Source organism: Anolis carolinensis, chromosome 4 (assembly GCF_035594765.1).
Source record: "Anolis carolinensis isolate JA03-04 chromosome 4, rAnoCar3.1.pri, whole genome shotgun sequence".
Taxonomy (NCBI): Eukaryota; Metazoa; Chordata; class Lepidosauria; order Squamata; family Dactyloidae; genus Anolis; species Anolis carolinensis.
The window spans coordinates 8,675,358-8,692,540 of NC_085844.1; the positions used below are offsets into that span (position 1 = coordinate 8,675,358).

Below are 17,183 nucleotides of genomic sequence, written 5' to 3' on the forward strand. Positions count from 1 at the left end.
TACAACATACATCTAGTTCACTTAAAATAAAATACAGATATACAAGTAACAGATCACCACTAGTACATCAGCTGGCCAATTTTGGTTGATGCAATAAAACAAAAATGTGATAAATAAGTAACTTTTCCAAGCTCTTGAAATGTTGGTACAAATGCCACAAAGCATTCAGTTGCAATGCTTTGGTCTGTGTAGATATGGGAAGCATATAAAGGCCTGGCTCATATTCGATAGAGTAAACTACAATACAGTTGATGAATGGTAAATAAATATCTAGCTAAACCCCGCTGATTCAACTGCTCTATTATAATTGGGAATAGCACGTGGATTCAAGCCACCGAGGATGAAGACTTTCCCATCCATGGTATAACATACAATGCAGCTTCACGACGCCAACCACTCTGTAGGCATCTATTCATTCTCCTTCCCCTGAATGATCTTCTCTGAGATACAACCCCAAACATTTTCTTCATCTACAAGATCTCAGGCTCCCCAGGCACAAAAACCTTGCTTGTTTTGCTTGGGAGGTTTTGATGATGATTTCTCGGCTTTGTGGGGTCGGCTAAGGCTTCAATCTTCCCATTGTTCCGGATTTATTTTTAATATGACTGTGCCCAGATAAATGGATCCCTTTGTTTTCCTTCTGTGGGATCTGCCAAGCAAAACTGGTTAGGGGTGATTTTAAGGGCCAGAAAGGATAAGGAAAGTAAATCATGACCTCTCGGTTTAGAAGTAACTGCTCTCTTCAAATCACTAAACAAACACAGGGCTGTGTGTGTGTGTGTTTCTCTCCCTACTTCAAGGCAACAGTGAGCCAGCAGAGTGGGCTGGCAATGCAGTCATCACTATGTTCAGTGAGTCATCACTGTCATATTTGTGAAATTCCAATTTCAGATCTTCTACTGAAGATCAGCAGAGGGAAAATGCACAGTAGGGGCACTATATTTATGGAATTGGAATTTGGAGTTTCATTTTCTAAGTCCTCCATGCAATCGCTTCTGCCAGATGTTGAACACAGAGTTGCATGGAAGGACCTAGCAATACCAAAGGAAAGGCAAATTTAACTAAAGAATTACGCTAGTAATAATAACAACACTTTATTTATATTACACCCTATCTTCCCAAGGGGACTCAGGGCCAATCACAGTACACATACACAGCAAACATTCAATGCCATTTGGACAGACAGAACAGTCAAAAAGGAATAATAATAATAATAATAATAATAATAATAATAATAATAATAATAATAATAATAATAATAAAAAATTGACAATTGCTGGGATCTGCACGCATCATCAGAAAATACATCACACAGTCCTAGACACTTGGGAAGTGTTCGACTTGTGGTTTTGTGAAACGAAATCCAGCATATCTATCTTGTTTGCTGTGTCATACAACGTCGTTGTGTCAATAATAATAATAATAATAATAATAATAATAATAACTTTATTCTTATACCCCGCCCCATCTCCCCAAAGGGACTCGGGGCAGCTTACATGGAGCCTTGCCCAACACAACAATGTAACAACAACAACAAGACAATAAAACAAATATCCCAACAATAAAACATCAGCATCAATAAAACAGTCATAAAAAATCAACATATAGAATAAAATGTTAAAAACAGGAGACTAATACACGGATCTGGGCCAAAGTGCAGAATATTTCAAAATAGGGAGAGGTAGTTTCACAGCTAAAATAGTCAATAAAGTGCAATATAATACTGGCAAAGCATCACCGATGGAGCTATTGTTGAATGGGCAGATAAATCGAACCTACAACGATTAATCATCGAAGGCTTTTTGGAAGAGGAAGTATGTTGTCCAAGTCCAGCTTTGGTGCCTTGGAAGTTGTGCTCGGATTCAGCCACAGGAGGGTGCGGTTGCTCCATTCTCTATGAAGAACCGCCATCTTCCTTTTGTTCTCCAGCATTTCTTGTCTTTTTCTTTTTATGTTGTAAAATATCTCCCCCATATAATTAGCAGTACCTAATTTCTCTACTTACAGCTCTAAGCTGTTTTTGAACTGCTTAGGTAAACAGTGAGCTGGGCTTGACAGTCAGGTGCTCACCCTGACCAGGCTTCAAATTGGGCATCTTTCGGTTGGAAGATCTTATTACTGCTGGTGATTTACCAGCTGAGCTAAAGCTCAACCCTAAATCAGGCATGGGCCAACTTCAGCCCTCCAGGAGTTTTGGACTTCAACTCCCACAATTCCTAACAGGCTACTGGCTCTTGGGAATTGTGAGAGTTGAAGTCCAAAACATTTGGAGGACCAAAGTTAACCCATGCTTGCACTAGAGGACTTACAAATGCCTAGAGAATTGTTCTCTTTAGGAATCTCTAGGTCCTTTATTCAATGGAAGCTGACCATAGAATCATGCTGGAGGGCCAAAAGATTCCTAGCAAGAACATACTAATAAAATCCACAAAAGTTAAGGTACCACAGTATTACAGTAGAGTCTCGCTTATCCAACATTCTGGATTATCCAACGCATTTTTGTAGTCAATGTTTTCAATACATCATGATATTTTGGTGCTAAATTCATAAATACAATAATTACTACATAGCATTACTGTGTATTGAACTACTTTTTCTGTCCAATTTGTTGTATAACATGATGTTTTGGTGCTTAATTTGTAAAATCATAACCTAATTTAATGTTTAATAGGCTTTTCCTTAATCTCTCCTTATTATCCAACATATTCACTTATCCAACGTTCTGCCGGCCCGTTTACGTTGGATAAGCGAGACTCTACTGTATTTTCTTTCTGTGTTGCCTTTAGAACTTCCATGATTAAATTGGTATACAAAAAAATTAACCTTATTCACATGATTATTACTATTAGAGCGATTACACGGAACAATTAGCCTCAATATCCTGCCCTCTAATTGCACTGCAGATCCTGCACCAGCTTCAGCGCTATCAAGAGGTATCCAGATGAGCTGGGCTCATTACCGCTGGAGCTCCGAGTTGGAAACAATCACCATGGTAGCATAAAGGAGAGAAAATTCTCAGCTGATAATAGGATTAAACACCCGCTCCCATAGGGGAAGTAATTTTGATATTTAGCAGCTGCAGCGATATTTATGTTGGACTGGAGCAGCAAACCACAAGGACGCTGTGCGGAAAGGTTGGGCGGGTGAGAAGAGGTTATAAGGGCACTGAGCGAACAGCAGCCGGAGTGTATACAAGAGTGGCCGCACTATTTTGGGATCTCCAGTTCAAGGGGGAATAAACTCAGACAGAAGAGGAGAGTGTCCTATTAGTGACTAACACATGCATGCACATGCTTAAGTGCCTTTCTGGATGGGATGCAGAGAACTTTTCCTTAACCCCAAACTCCATCCAGAAATCTCACCACCTGCCAGGTGTCGAGCTATCCTGCCGCCGGTATTTACAAGTGGGCAAAGGAGGGAGGAGGAAACTATTTGGACCTTGAAGATCCAGATGTTCTGGGTTCAATTTGATCATGTGCCTTCATTTCCCTCTAAGGATAAGTCTACATGGACCAGAGAAATTGAGTCACATTGAATACAAAACGGACAGTCCGCACAACATACACCAACTTCTGGTGAGTATCACAGATTCTCTTGCCTTAAACCACTTTAGGCAAAGTCAGAAGATATACCAGCTTGCTTGAAAAACCAGAGTTTTCCTGAGCTTCAGGTCAGTCTGGAAAGCTGGATTGGGTCCAATACACATCCATGAGATACTGTATATACTCAAGAATAAGCCTAGTTTTTCAGCCCTTTTTTGGGACTGCAAAAAACCCTCCTCAGCTTATACTCGGATGAGGGTCCTGGTGGGCTTATATTCAGGTCGACTTATACTCAAGTATATATGGTATATTTATTATTTTTCTCTATTTTTTTTCATGTCAGGAGCAACTGGAGTTGCTTCTGGAGTGAGAGAATTGGCCATCTGCAAGGACGTTGCCCAGGGAACGCCTGGATGTTTTGATGTTTTACCATCCTTGTGGTACCATCTCTCATGTCCCCGCATGGAGCTGGAGCTGATAGAGGGAGCTCATCCACGCTCTCCCCAGGTGGGATTCGAACCTGGCAGCCTTCAGGTCAGCATCCCAACCTTCAAGTCACAAGGCTTTTATCCCCTAGGCCACCGGAGGCTCCTTTCTCTATTATTATTCTCTATTATTATTGGTATTGTTACATTTATTATTTTACTCTATTATTGTTACTTTTAGATTTACTTTACTCTATTTTTATTATTATTAATACATTTATTATTTTATATTAAATATTAATACTGTAAATAAATTTATTATTTACTGCATTTATTATTATTATTATTATTACATTTATTATTTCACTCTATTATTATTAAAAGGATACATAAGCACATTTGATAATGATCATAGAATCATAGAATCATAGAATAGTAGAGTTGGAAGAGACCTCATGGGCCATCCAGTTCAACCCCCTGCAAGAAGCAGGAAATCGCATTCAAAGCACCCCCAGCAGATGGCCATCCAGCCTCTGCTTAAAAGCCTCCAAAGAAGGAGCCTCCACCATGGCCCGGGGGAGAGAGTTCCACTGTCGAACAGCTCTCACAGTGAGGAAGTTCTTCCTGATGTTCAGGTGGAATCTCCTTTCCTGTAGTTTGAAGCCATTGTTCCGCATCCTAGTCTGCAGGGCAGCAGAAAACAAGCTTGCTCCCTCCTCCCTATGACTTCCCTTCACGTATTTGTACATGGCTATCATGTCTCCTCTCAGCCTTCTCTTCTGCAGGCTAAACATGCCCAGCTCTTTAAGCCGCTCCTCATAGGGCTTGTTCTCCAGACCCTTAATCATTTTAGTCGCCCTCCTCTGGACGCTTTCCAGCTTGTCAACATCTCCCTTCAACTGTGGTGCCCAAAATTGGACACAGTGTGATTCCAGGTGTGGTCTGACCAAGGCAGAATAGAGGGGAGCATGACTTCCCTGGATCTAGACGCTATTCCCCTATTGATGCAGGCCAGAATCCCATTGGCATTTTTAGCAGCCGCATCACATTGTTGGCTCATGTTTAACTTGTTGTCCACGAGGACTCCAAGGTCTTTTTCGCACACACTGCTGTCAAGCCAGGCGTCCCCCATTCTGTATCTTTGATTTCCATTTTTTCTGCCGAAGTGAACTATCTTGCATTTATCCCTGTTGAACTTCATTTTGTTAGTTTCGGCCCATCTCTCTAGTCTGTCAAGATCATTTTGAATTCTGCTCCTGTCTTCTGGAGTGTTAGCTATCCCTCCCAGTTTGGTGTCGTCTGATTTAATCAGAGTTGAACAGTCATATCTTAAATTACAGTTTGATGTAAAGATTCAAAAACATTTAAACTATTGATGCCTCAATTAATGTTATTTTATTGGTATCTCGGCTTATACTGGAGTCAACGTTTTCCCAGTTTTTTGTGGTAAAATTAGGTGCCTCGGCTTATATTCGGGTCGGCTTATACTAGAGTATATACAATAATTAATCCCAGATATTTTAAAAATAAGTGGTGGTGGTTGGTAAATCTCCTGTCTCTGCTATCAGTGAGGTACAGTAGTACATCCAGCCTGGGTTTTAGTCTCAACCTCCAAGGAGCTATGGTTCAACATCTTGGATAGTTCCTTTCAATTGTGAATTGAAAACTGGATCCTGACATGGAAGAAGAAGCAAAAGCCAGCTCGACTTTGAAGGAATAACACCTTCTCAGTACTTATTCATATTACCAAGTACAGCAATTGTTAATGTGGGATTTGTGTATTGATAGTGTTTAAATGCAATTTGTGCCATGCTTGTATTGCAACTGATTGCATCATCCAGAATGCACCATAGTGTGGAAAGAGTTAATTGCCAAGAAGCGATGATGACCTTGATGTGTGGCTGGAACTAGGGAGTATCCAGACACAAGTGTTTGTGCATAACGATTGTGTCAGTTCAGTTGAGTTCTGTCTGCCTAGAGTTCGAGTCAAGTTCTGTTGGAGAACAGAACAGTCCTATGTTCATCTGTTGTTTGCAAATCTGTTTGTGCTGATTACTAGTGCATACAGTAAAACTTTGTAAATAGTTTTACCAACATCTCTGAGTGTCTCTTCGTTCTGCGTTCCACTGCTTCCATCCAACTGCTGCTGCGCTGCAAATACTCTGACAGCAATGACATCAGCTCTTGCAAGACTAAAATCAAAGCTAGTTCCTGACGCTTTCTATTTCGTGCCAGTCTGCTGATACACCCACCCAGTGAAGGCAAAAGCCACGTGCTGCTTTGTTTTGGAGCATAAGGCAATGTGGTCAACCTCTCCTCCCTAGACAACCATGCAGAAATTGTGGCTCTGTCGTGTTTCCGCATGCCCTGGAAGTGTCTTGCTTGTGTTCCTTTTGGGTGGGTGCAGCTGCTCCTTAGCAGACACTGACGTCCAGAAGCAAATCCAGTTTGGCAGCCAGTTATTGATCAGGAAGGAACACTCCTTCGGTCAACTCCTGGCCACATGTTTTTGTTATTGTTGCAAGAGACAAACATGGCTACTCCCTTAAAAACTACCATCCTGGCCAAGTTGACTTGGAGAACCTCAGGGCATTTTAATAAGCCAACGTGATATGGCCAGTTGCACCAAGCATGGCACATTGATTGGAGAGATCTCATGTCATATTCTACCCTTGAATGCTAGTGACTTTGGGAACAAGCCACAGGTTAAAGTTGTGGCTTTCCATATTCCAATTCTAAGTCACCAGAATAATTTCCCTGCCTTGAAAATGATGGTATTCTTGACACCTGCCTTGAAAATAATGCTATTCTGGGCCCTCAAAATATTTCATGTGTATTTCTGAATGCCAGGTGCAGACAAAGATCTGAGAATTTATTTATTACAATATTTATTTTCCACACTTCTCACCCCGAAGGGGACTCAGGACAGATCACAATGCACATATACATGGCAAACATTCGATGCCATTAGACATACAACATGTATAGATAAACACATATAGACAGACACAGAGGCAATTTAACGTTCCAGCTTCTGGCTTCATGAGATATGCTCGATTTCGGCCACAGGGGGAGCTACCGCTTCACCATCCACTTGTGACACCAAGTCCTTGATGGAATACTTTCTCATTCTTCCGCACGCTACTTGAGATTTTATGGCATTATAAATTAGTTAAATTAGCCTCCTCGCATAAGCGGTACCTAAATTCCTACTTGACAGATGCAACTGTCTTTTGGCTGCTTAGGTCAACAGCAAGCTAGACTATTAAATGGTTGGGAGCTTACTCCAACCCAGGCTGGTTCAAACCCATGACCTCTCGGTCAGTAGTGATTTATTGCAGCTGGCTACTAACCAGCTGCACCACAGCCCGGTCCTTAATAGTCAGTGTTTACATACAAATAGAACTCTGCCATGAACTGCCAAAAAAAGACAGAATAACTCAAGCCTGAAATTTCCTTAGAAGCCAAATTTGACTAAATGAAGAGTATTAGACTTTGTAGCAATCATGAGAAACCATGTCTCAAAGGTCGAAGAGAATGAGAAAAGAGGAAGACCATGTTAGAAGTGGAATGTCTCATTTTCAATCAAGGAAGCTATGGCCCTGAGTTTGAAGCCCTGAGCAGGGTGGCTTGGCGGTCTCTCATTCATAGAATAACCTTAGATTGAGGTCACCTTGATTAACAGGATGACTTGGAAGTCTCTTATTCATAGGACTCAAGTCTAGAAAGCTATGATCTTGAGCTATACCTAACAGGGTTAGACTTACTTTACTTACTTAGGCAATCCCTCATTGTCCGAGTATGATGGCCTTCCAAGTGTAGTGTCTTGGTGGTGGGTCTGTAGGTGACTGTGGAGCCCTATTCTTGACCCGCATGTTCTTCCACAGTGAGGACATCAGTTTCCAGAATGAAGGTGGTCCCGGTCAGGGTTGGCTTGACTCGCCTTCCTCTTGGCACGTTTCTCCCTTTCTCCCTCCATTCGTGCCTCTTCAAATTCCACAGCACTGCTGGTCACAGCTGGCCTCCAGTTAGAGCACTCAAGGGCCAGGGCTTCCCAGTTCTCAGTGTCTATACCACAGTTTTTGAGGTTAGTTTTAAGCCCATCTTTAGAACTCTTTTCCTGTCCACCAACATTCCATTTTCCATTCACATGGAGAGTATAGTAACTGCTTTGGGAGACTGTGATTCGGACAACGTGGCCAGTCCAGAGAAGTTGATGGAGTAGGAGCATCACTTCAGTGCTAGTTGTCTTTGCTTCTTCCAGCATGCTGACACTTGTCTGCCTGTCTTCCCAAGAGATTTGCAGGATTTTTAGAAGGCAACGCTGATGGAATCGTTCCAATAATTGAGTGTGACGTATGTAGACAGTCTACGTTCTGCAGGCATATAACAGGGTTGGGAGGACAATATCTTTATCCACAAGCACCTTGGTCTCCCTACGGATGTCCCGATCCTCAAACACTCTGCTTCATTCGAAGAAATGCTTCACTCACAGAGCTCAGCCCAAGTTATATTTCAGTGTCAATGTTGACTTTTGTGGAGAGGTGGCTGCCAAGGGAGAGGAAATGATCAACATTTTCTAACATTACACCATTAAGCTGTATTCCTGGCATTGCAGAGGGGTGGGATGATGCCTGCTGGAAGAGCACTTTAATTTTTTCGATGTTCCATTTTATTTATTTATTTTCGTGTCAGGAGCAACCTGAGTTGCTTCTGGAGTGAGAGAATTGGCCGTCTGCAAGGACGTTGCCCAGGGAACCCCCGGATGTTTTGATGTTTTACCATCCTTGTGGGAGGCTTCTCTCATGTCCCCGCATGGAGCTGGAGCTGATAGAGGAAGCTCATCCGCACCCTCCCTGGGTGGGATTCGAACCCGGCAGCCTTCAAGTCAGCAACCCAACCTTCAAGTTACAAGGCTTTAATCCTCTACGCCAGGGGTCCTCAAACTTTTTAAGTGGAGGGCCGATTCACAGTCTCTCAGACTGTTGGAGGGCTGGACTAGGATGAAATAGTCCAAAATTAGGATTGTTGTTGTTGTGTGCCTTCAAGGCATTTCAGACTTAGGTCAACTCTAAGTCTAAAGTTTAGGACAGAGGCCAGGTCAATGACCTTGGAGGGCCTAAGTTTGGGGACCCCTGATCTAGATGATCTCATAAGACCATAGGTAAGCAAAGACACCTCCAAGACTAATCTAGATGGTCTCATAAGAGCATAGGTAAGGAAAGGGACCCTCAAAGGCCATCTAGATGGTTTCATAAGACCATAGGTAAGGAAAGGGGCCCCCAAAGGCCATCTAGATGATATCATAAGGCCACCAGAAGACCATAGATAAGGAAAGGGGCCTCAAAGACCATCTAGATGTTTTCATAAGACCATATTTATTTATTTATTTATTTATTTACATTACTTTTACCCCGCCTTTCTCTCCTAGGAGACTCAAAGCGGCTTACAGTAAATAGGCAAAAATTCAATACCTAAAAACAATGTAAAAACAACAATTTATATAAAACAATCTACAAAACAACAGTTCATATAAAACAGATACCATTACAAAATAAAAACACGTTATATAAAAAATTTAAGAATGTCCAAGATTAAAATCCATTCATCCAGAATCCTCAAATCCTCATAGGTAAGGAAAGGGGCCCCCAAAGGCCATCTAGACAATCTCACAAAACCATAGGTAAGGAAAGGGACCCTCAAAGGCCATCTAGATGGTCTCATGGGACCATAGGTAAGGAAAGGGACCTCCAAAAGCCCTCTAGCTGGTCTTATAAGGCCGTAGCTAAGCAATGAGACCTTCAAAGACCATCTAGATGATCTCATAAGACCATAGGTAAGCAAAGAGACCTCCAAAGACCATGTAGACTTAAGTCAACCCTAAGTCTAAAGTTTAGGATAGGGGCCAGTTAAATGACCTTGGAGGGCCGCATCCGGCCTCCGGGCCTTAGTTTGGGGACCCCTGCTCTTTGGAGGCTCCTTCAATGTTCGATGAGAAACTGAGTTTTGCGTATGCTTCTGCAAAGGTGTTTAGAGTGGGTGTTCTGAATGGGCACAGTCTATGTTATCATTGGCATATTGGAGTTCTATAACAGATGTTGTTGTGACCTTGCAATTGTGGAAGTCCAAAACACACGGAGGGCTGAAGCTTGCCCAAGGCTGTCTTAAGTATTGGGAAAGGCTGAGAAGTATTGCCCCAGCAAACTATGGGTTTATGGGAGCTTTGTGGAGCAACAAACCAGCTATTTTGCTTGTGGCATTGCTTGTGTGGCCCAATGAGCGGATTTTGTTAAAATGCCAGGCTCTGCTTCCTCTCCTCTGGGGAGGTTTTGGAGTCTCCTGCAAGGATGAAGCCAAGGGAGGAGGGGGCTTCGGAGCCTGGCGCGGGCATTGAGCATCCCCTTCCTCTTGCACACACACTCACACACACAAAGACACACACACAGCCCCTAATGTGCGCTGATCTCATCCAGCAGGCAGCAGAGGAGGAGGAGAAAGAGAGAGAGAGAGAGAGAGAGAGAGAGAGAGAGCCAGCATCCTCCTCCTCCTCCTCCAAGGAGGTCCCAGCCCCGCTGCCTGCAAAAGGATGCTGAGAGAAGCAGGAAGGAAGGAAGGAAGGAGAAAGGGGGGATTTGGGGAGGGCTGGGCGCCCCATTTCTTCACCCAGAGCCTGGTCTTGAAGGTAAGGAAGCGGGCATTGCTTGGAGGGGGGAAACGAGGGAGAGAAGCCAAGGCTGAGCCAAGAGCAGCCCATCCAAGGCTCATGCCCAGGAAGGCAAGCGGGAGCGCGCTCGGTATTTGGATTTTCAAAGCACTCAGGAAAGAGAGACACCCCATTTTTTAAAAAATCCTGAAATCGGATGTAGGGGATAACCCGACAATTAGGCTTCCAACACAAGGCATCCAAGAGACCCAGCTGTTAAAAAGAGAGAGAGGAAAGCGATCACCCTGGCGCTCCAGATATGGGTTGTATAACAGGCTGCATCTGCACCTTAGAACTAACGCAGTTTGGCACCACTTTAAAGTGCCATCGCTCAACGCTATGGAATCCTGGGGGGTTGTTAATGTGGTGAAGCATCAGCAAAGAAGGCTGCGACCTTGTAAGACTGCAGCTCCCAGGATCCCATGGCATCGAGCCATTGCAATTAGACAAACTGCATCGGAGGGTTGTTGTGTTTTCCGGGCTGCATGGCCATGTTCCAGAAGTATTCTCTCCTGACGTTTCACCCACATCTACGGCAGGCATCTTCAGAGGTTGTGAGGTATGGAACCTTTGAGGATGCCTGCCATAGATGTGGGTGAAACGTCAGGAGAGAATACTTCTGGAACATGGCCACACAGCCCGAAAGACATACAACAACCCTGTGATCCCGGCCATGAAAGCCTTCGACAACAAACTGCATCAGTTCTACAGTGTAGATGCATCCAAGCTCTGTATGTGAGGAGCCAGGTTCATTGACAAGTGGGCAATGTCATATAGGACACCCATATTTAAAGAGACCCCATGGGCCATTTAGTCCAATCCCCTTCTGCCTTTGTGCATCAAAAGCACCTCTGGCAGATGGCCACCCAACCTCAATGTTAATAATAATAATAATAAAGAGGGTTGGAAGAGACCCCATGGGCCATTTAGTCCAATCTCCTTCTGCCTTTGTGCATCAAAAGCACCTATGGCAGATGGCCACCCAACCTCAATGTTAATAATAATAATAAAGAGGGTTGGAAGAGACCCCATGGGCCATTTAGTCCAATCCCCTTCTGCCTTTGTGCATCAAAAGCACCTCTGGCAGATGGCCACCCAACCTCAATGTTAATAATAATAATAAAGAGGGTTGGAAGAGACCCCATGGGCCATTTAGTCCAATCCCCTTCTGCCTTTGTGCATCAAAAGCACCTCTGGCAGATGGCCACCCAACCTCAATGTTAATAATAATAATAATAATAATAATAATAATAATAATAATAATAATAATAATAATGATAATAAAGAGGGTTGGAAGAGACCCCATGGGCCATTTAGTCCAATCCCCTTCTGCCTTTGTGCATCAAAAGCACCTCTGGCACATGGCCACCCAACCTCAATGTTAATAATAATAATAAAGAGGGTTGGAAGAGACCCCTTGGGCCATTTAGTCCAAACCCCTTCTGCTTTTGTGCACCAAAAGCACGAGCAAAGCACCCCTGACAGATGGCCACCCAGCCTCAATAATAATAATGATGATAATAATAATAATAATAATAATAATAATAATAATAATAATAATAAAAGTTGTAAGAGAATAAGAGACCCCTTGGGTCATTTAGCCCAACCCTCTTCTGCCCTTGTGCCGTGGGGGCCAGATAAATGGGTTCGATGGGCCGCATCCGGCCCCCGGGCCTTAGTTTGGGGACCCCTGCTCTAGGTAAAGACCACCAAAGAAGGAGTATCCACTGCCCACTGCTGTTCCCCATAAATGTTTAAACACTGCTGGATTGTTTTAAATCACTTTAATTCATTGCATGCTGCCCTGAGAACTTTTCGTGTAAGGCAGGGTATAAATATTTTAATAAATTTATTTCACCAGTAAAAATAAAGAAAAAGAAACTTTGCATGTCAAGTGGCTGAAATATCCAAGAAACTATTTACTACTGCAATGATTCTACTTTATAGGTCTAGTTTTGTGTGGTTTTTGCAATAAAAACATGACCCTGAGGATTAAAAATGTCCCCAGGGTTAACATTAAAATGATATGTATGTATTACTAGGATTAAAAAAAACCCATGGAAGACAAAGGATCTTGCAATGTGTACCACTATAGACAAATAGAGTAATAAATACTTGGGTTTCTATGCAAAACTGTGGCACTAATATTTTTAATCTTTGAGAAATGGTCAAGGTTATATTGCCCCATCTCTTATTCTTAGAGGAAGAATAACATTGCATGTCAAGAGGTTTTTCACATGAGAAGCCCATGGTTGTTTTAAAGAGGGAAATAGAGAGACACTTGAAGGGCAAAAGTAAAAGGTAAAGGTTTTCCCCTGACATTAAGTCCAGTCGTGTCCGACTCTGGCGGTTGGTGCTCATTTCCATTCTAAGCCAAAAAGCCGGCGTTGTCCGTAGACACCTACAAGGTCATGTGGCCAGCATGACTGCATGGAGCGCCGTTACCTTCCCGCCGGAGCAGTACCTATTGATCTACTCACATTTGCATATTTTCAAACTACTAGTTTAGCAGAAGCTGGGGCTAACAGCGGGTGCTCACTATGCTCCCTAGATTCGAACCTGCAACCTTTGGGTCCGCAAGTTCAGCAGCTCAGCACTTTAACATGCTGCGCCACCAGAGACTCCACCAGCAAAACAAGCTGATAGACATCTGTGTAGTGCAAATATGCCTTTGGATTGGACGACATTTCAAACAGAGGCAGGTTTCAGTCAGTGATGGCTGACGCTTCCAAGTCAGCAGGGCAGTGGATCCACTCTGGATTTCAGCCTTGGTTTTAGAGGAGCTTTTGAAGCCACTAGATCATATCAGTACCTTGGAGAGCTCCTTTGAAGTGTGACCTGAAACCACCTGCCAATCTCTTCAGGTACATGTTTGTCCTGTCATGGCTGTCCTTGGTGAAAGAAGAGACTTTATCAACCCATCCTCTATTCCACAATAGCAGAGATAATGAATACATACTGAGCCAAGCACCTTTGATATTGCACCTTTCTTTAGTAACTCAATTGCACTGATTTGCCAATCTGGTTTTGGAATCAGATTCTTCACAGCCACAAAACTTCTCCTTCCTGCACTACTCCCCACTCAGTATAATAGGGGCCGGGCTGTGTTAGTAGCCAGCTGCAATAAATCCCTATGACCAAGAGGTCATGAGTTCGAGGCCAGCCCGTGTTGGAGTGAGCACCCAACAATTAAAATTTAAAAATAGCCCTGCTCGTTGTTGACCTAAGCAACCCGAAAGATAGTTGTATCTGTCAAGTAGGAAATTTAGGTACCACTTATGTGGGGAGGCTAATTTAACTAATTTACGACACCATAAAAATCATCCAGCAGCGTTTGAGGAAGTATCCAAGGACTCGGTGTCACAGTGGATAATGAAGCAGCTGCTCCCCCTGTGCCTGGAATCAAGCAGACCCTCAGGAAGCTGGAAACTGGAGAAGGTTAAATTGCCTCTTTGTCTGTCTCTATGTTCATATGGCATTGAATGTTTGCCATGTATGTGTACATTGTGATCCGCCCTGAGTCCCCTTCAGGGTGAGAAAGAAGGGCGGAATATAAATACAGTTACTTCTCACTGGGGTTAGGTTCCAGGACCACCCGCAATAAGTGAAAATCCGTGAAGTAGGGACACTATATTTATTTTAATATTTATACATTATTTTAGTAGTTATACACTGTTTTAAGTCTTTATCAACCAATCGTGTGTTGATAAATCGTCTCCTTCTCCTGTTGTCGCTTGGGCTCCTTTTCTCTCCCTTTGGCTTCTCCTTCCTCCCTTCCTTAGGCTGTAAATTGTAATTTTTATGATTTATAGTAGTCTTTTAGAGTTTATTGAAAAACTGCAAAACAGCGAATCCGCAAAAAGTGAACCGCAAAATAGTGAGGGAACACTGTACTGTAAATAAATAAATAAAATAAATAATATGTGGCTCATTGATGTATTTTTAAAATCATATATACATGTTTACCCAAAAATAAGACATCCCCTGAAAATAAGACCTAGTAGAGGTTTTGCTGAATTGCTGAATATAAGGCCTCCCCCAAAAGTAAGACCTAGCAAAGTTTTTGTTTGGAAGCATGCCCGCCGAACAGAACAACAGAGCATGCAGGATCAGTAAATGCATGTACCATAGATTGTTGTACATGGAAATAATGATAATAACAAGAAATTCTTGATAAGATTTACAGTTTGTCTGGCTATGCTGGTTTGTGATGACAACCACTGTACAATACATGATAAATGTTCATTTATTTTGTTCAACAATAAATGTGAATTCTTCTTCATGGAAAAATAAGACACCCTCTGAAAATATGACCTAGCACAACTTTGGGAGCAAAAATTAATATAAGACACTGTCTTTTTTTCAGGGAAACACGGTATATGATAAAATGCAAAGCAACCACGTTGGGAGGCATGTGTTGGAGGGGGGAAAGAAGAGTTGGAAGGGACCACAAAAGCCATTGATTCCAACCCCTTTCTGCCAGACAGGAACACACAACCCAAGTCCTACTGACAGATTGCCATTCAGCCTCTGTTTTAATCCTCCAGAGAAGAAAACTCCACCAAACTCAAACAGTATATTTCACTGTCAAACAGCTCTTGCCATGGATACAACAGTAGTTGATGCCACCATCTGTAATGGATCTTCTGTCTTGGGTCTATAGGCAGCAAGTGTCCAAAGAGACATACTATTCGGAGCTACATACTTTCAAGGAATTCAGTCTGGTCCAGGTCCTGACCAGGTAATTCAGGAAGATAAAGACAAGCACAAGTTCTCAGGTCATCTAGAAGTCATTGCACAAAGCCATTAGTCCATAATCAAAGCTCAAAAGAGATGAAACAATGAACTGTTAAAGGTAGCTCTTCAAAAGATCATAAATTCCAGGAAACATGCAAATACACAGAATAGTGCCAGAGACTGAATGGTTGTAAGCCATGAGTATTCTCAGAAATTGCTTTATTTATACGCTGCGTTTGGATGTCAGGAGGTTGATGAGTCATAAAAAGTCTAGAGTTGGAAGAGACCTCAAGGACCATCCAATCTAACTCCCTTTCATGTAGTAAAAGCACCCCTGACAGATGGCCTTCAAGCCTCTGATTAAACACCTCCAGGGAAAGAAATTCCACCACACACAGGCACCATATTTCACTGTCAAACAACTCTTATCATCAAGAAGTTCTTCCTAACGTTTTGGTGGACTTTTTTTCTGAAATTAGAATCCATTGCTCCATATTGTAGTCTCCAGAGTCTCAGAAAACCAAGTTCCCCCTCCTCAATGTGACATCCTTTGACATATTTAAACATCACTATTATGTCCCCTATCAGCCTTCTTTTCTCCAAGCTAAACATATCCAACTTCCCAAGCTGCTCCTCATAGGGTCAGCTTTCAAGTTTTTCATAATTTTGTCCACCCTTCTGCAAAGATGCAACCCCCAAAGACTCAGAGAGTAGACCTTTTACTTCTTTTTTTTCTTTCTTCTTCTTATTCACTTTAGATGGTAACGCAACTTGGTTTATAATATATGCGACAGAGGCTTAGATGTTGGAGGAACAATAACAAGTTTATTCAGGCACAGAGCTTACTGGTTACAATGTTTTTTCTCACTTAGAGGCACTTTTATTAACAGTTACAATACTAGAATGATGTGAATCAAACTCCCTAAAGTATCACTTCTTTTACTTAAAGTAGTTAGAACTTCATTCTCTGCTACTTTTAAACCGCAGTCACCCGTGATATATGATCACAGATTCTCTGTTCCTTACCAGGACACAGACTACATTAAATAAGTCACAAAACTTATTTTAAACCGACTCAAAATGAACAATTGAGTCTCCTTGATCCCCTCAACCTAGGATCAGTCTTCCCTGTGCCTCATCAGAGCACAGACTGAATCCCTTTTTTAAACTTTGCACTTCTTCAACAAAACGGCAGTTGGCTCCGCCTACTTCTCCATGGCAACCAGCCTCTGAGTGCTGAGATGCAATAACTGTAATACTTACCCTTTTAAAACACAAACACACAATTAAACATAACATCTGTAAACCAAAAATTCATACTTCATTACACCTTCCCTGGACACGTTCCATCTTGTCCATATCCTTCTTGACTTGTGGTGCCCAGAATTAAACACTTATTTCAGGTGAGGTCTGACTAAAGCAGAATTGAGTAAGACCATGACTTCCATACATGCAACCCAGAATGGTATTAGCTGCTGCACCATTCTGTTGACCCATGTTCAACCTCTGGTCCATGACTTACGGTTTGTCATGTTGACATAGAAGCAGAAGAGACTACTTACACTACAGTAGGTAGTACTACAAATGTGGTGGAATGGGGAGGTAGCGATGTATGAATAATTGGAGGGGGGAAGGCCACCCAATAATGGGATACACGTGGTGTCATGTGATAGGGACAGTCCAGCTTCAATGATGGTGTGTCTGCATTGTGTGATGAAACCCTTAGCCACATCATAAAATCAGAAATTAACATCTGTGTTCAACTGATACTCTTTA

At 42.4% G+C, this 17,183-nt stretch overlaps 1 protein-coding gene across 3 annotated transcripts in view; it reads left to right on the forward strand.

The window, feature by feature from the left end:
* The first annotated feature begins 10,481 nt into the window (after window positions 1-10,481).
* Window positions 10,482-17,183, forward strand: part of slc45a4 (solute carrier family 45 member 4) — a 168,789-nt gene continuing 162,087 nt past the window's right edge. For all 3 annotated transcript variants that reach the window (XM_016992781.2, XM_062979961.1, XM_062979960.1), the window contains exon 1: window positions 10,482-10,649. The gene's annotated coding sequence lies outside the window, so the exon portion shown is untranslated. The remainder of the gene's footprint in view (window positions 10,650-17,183) is intronic.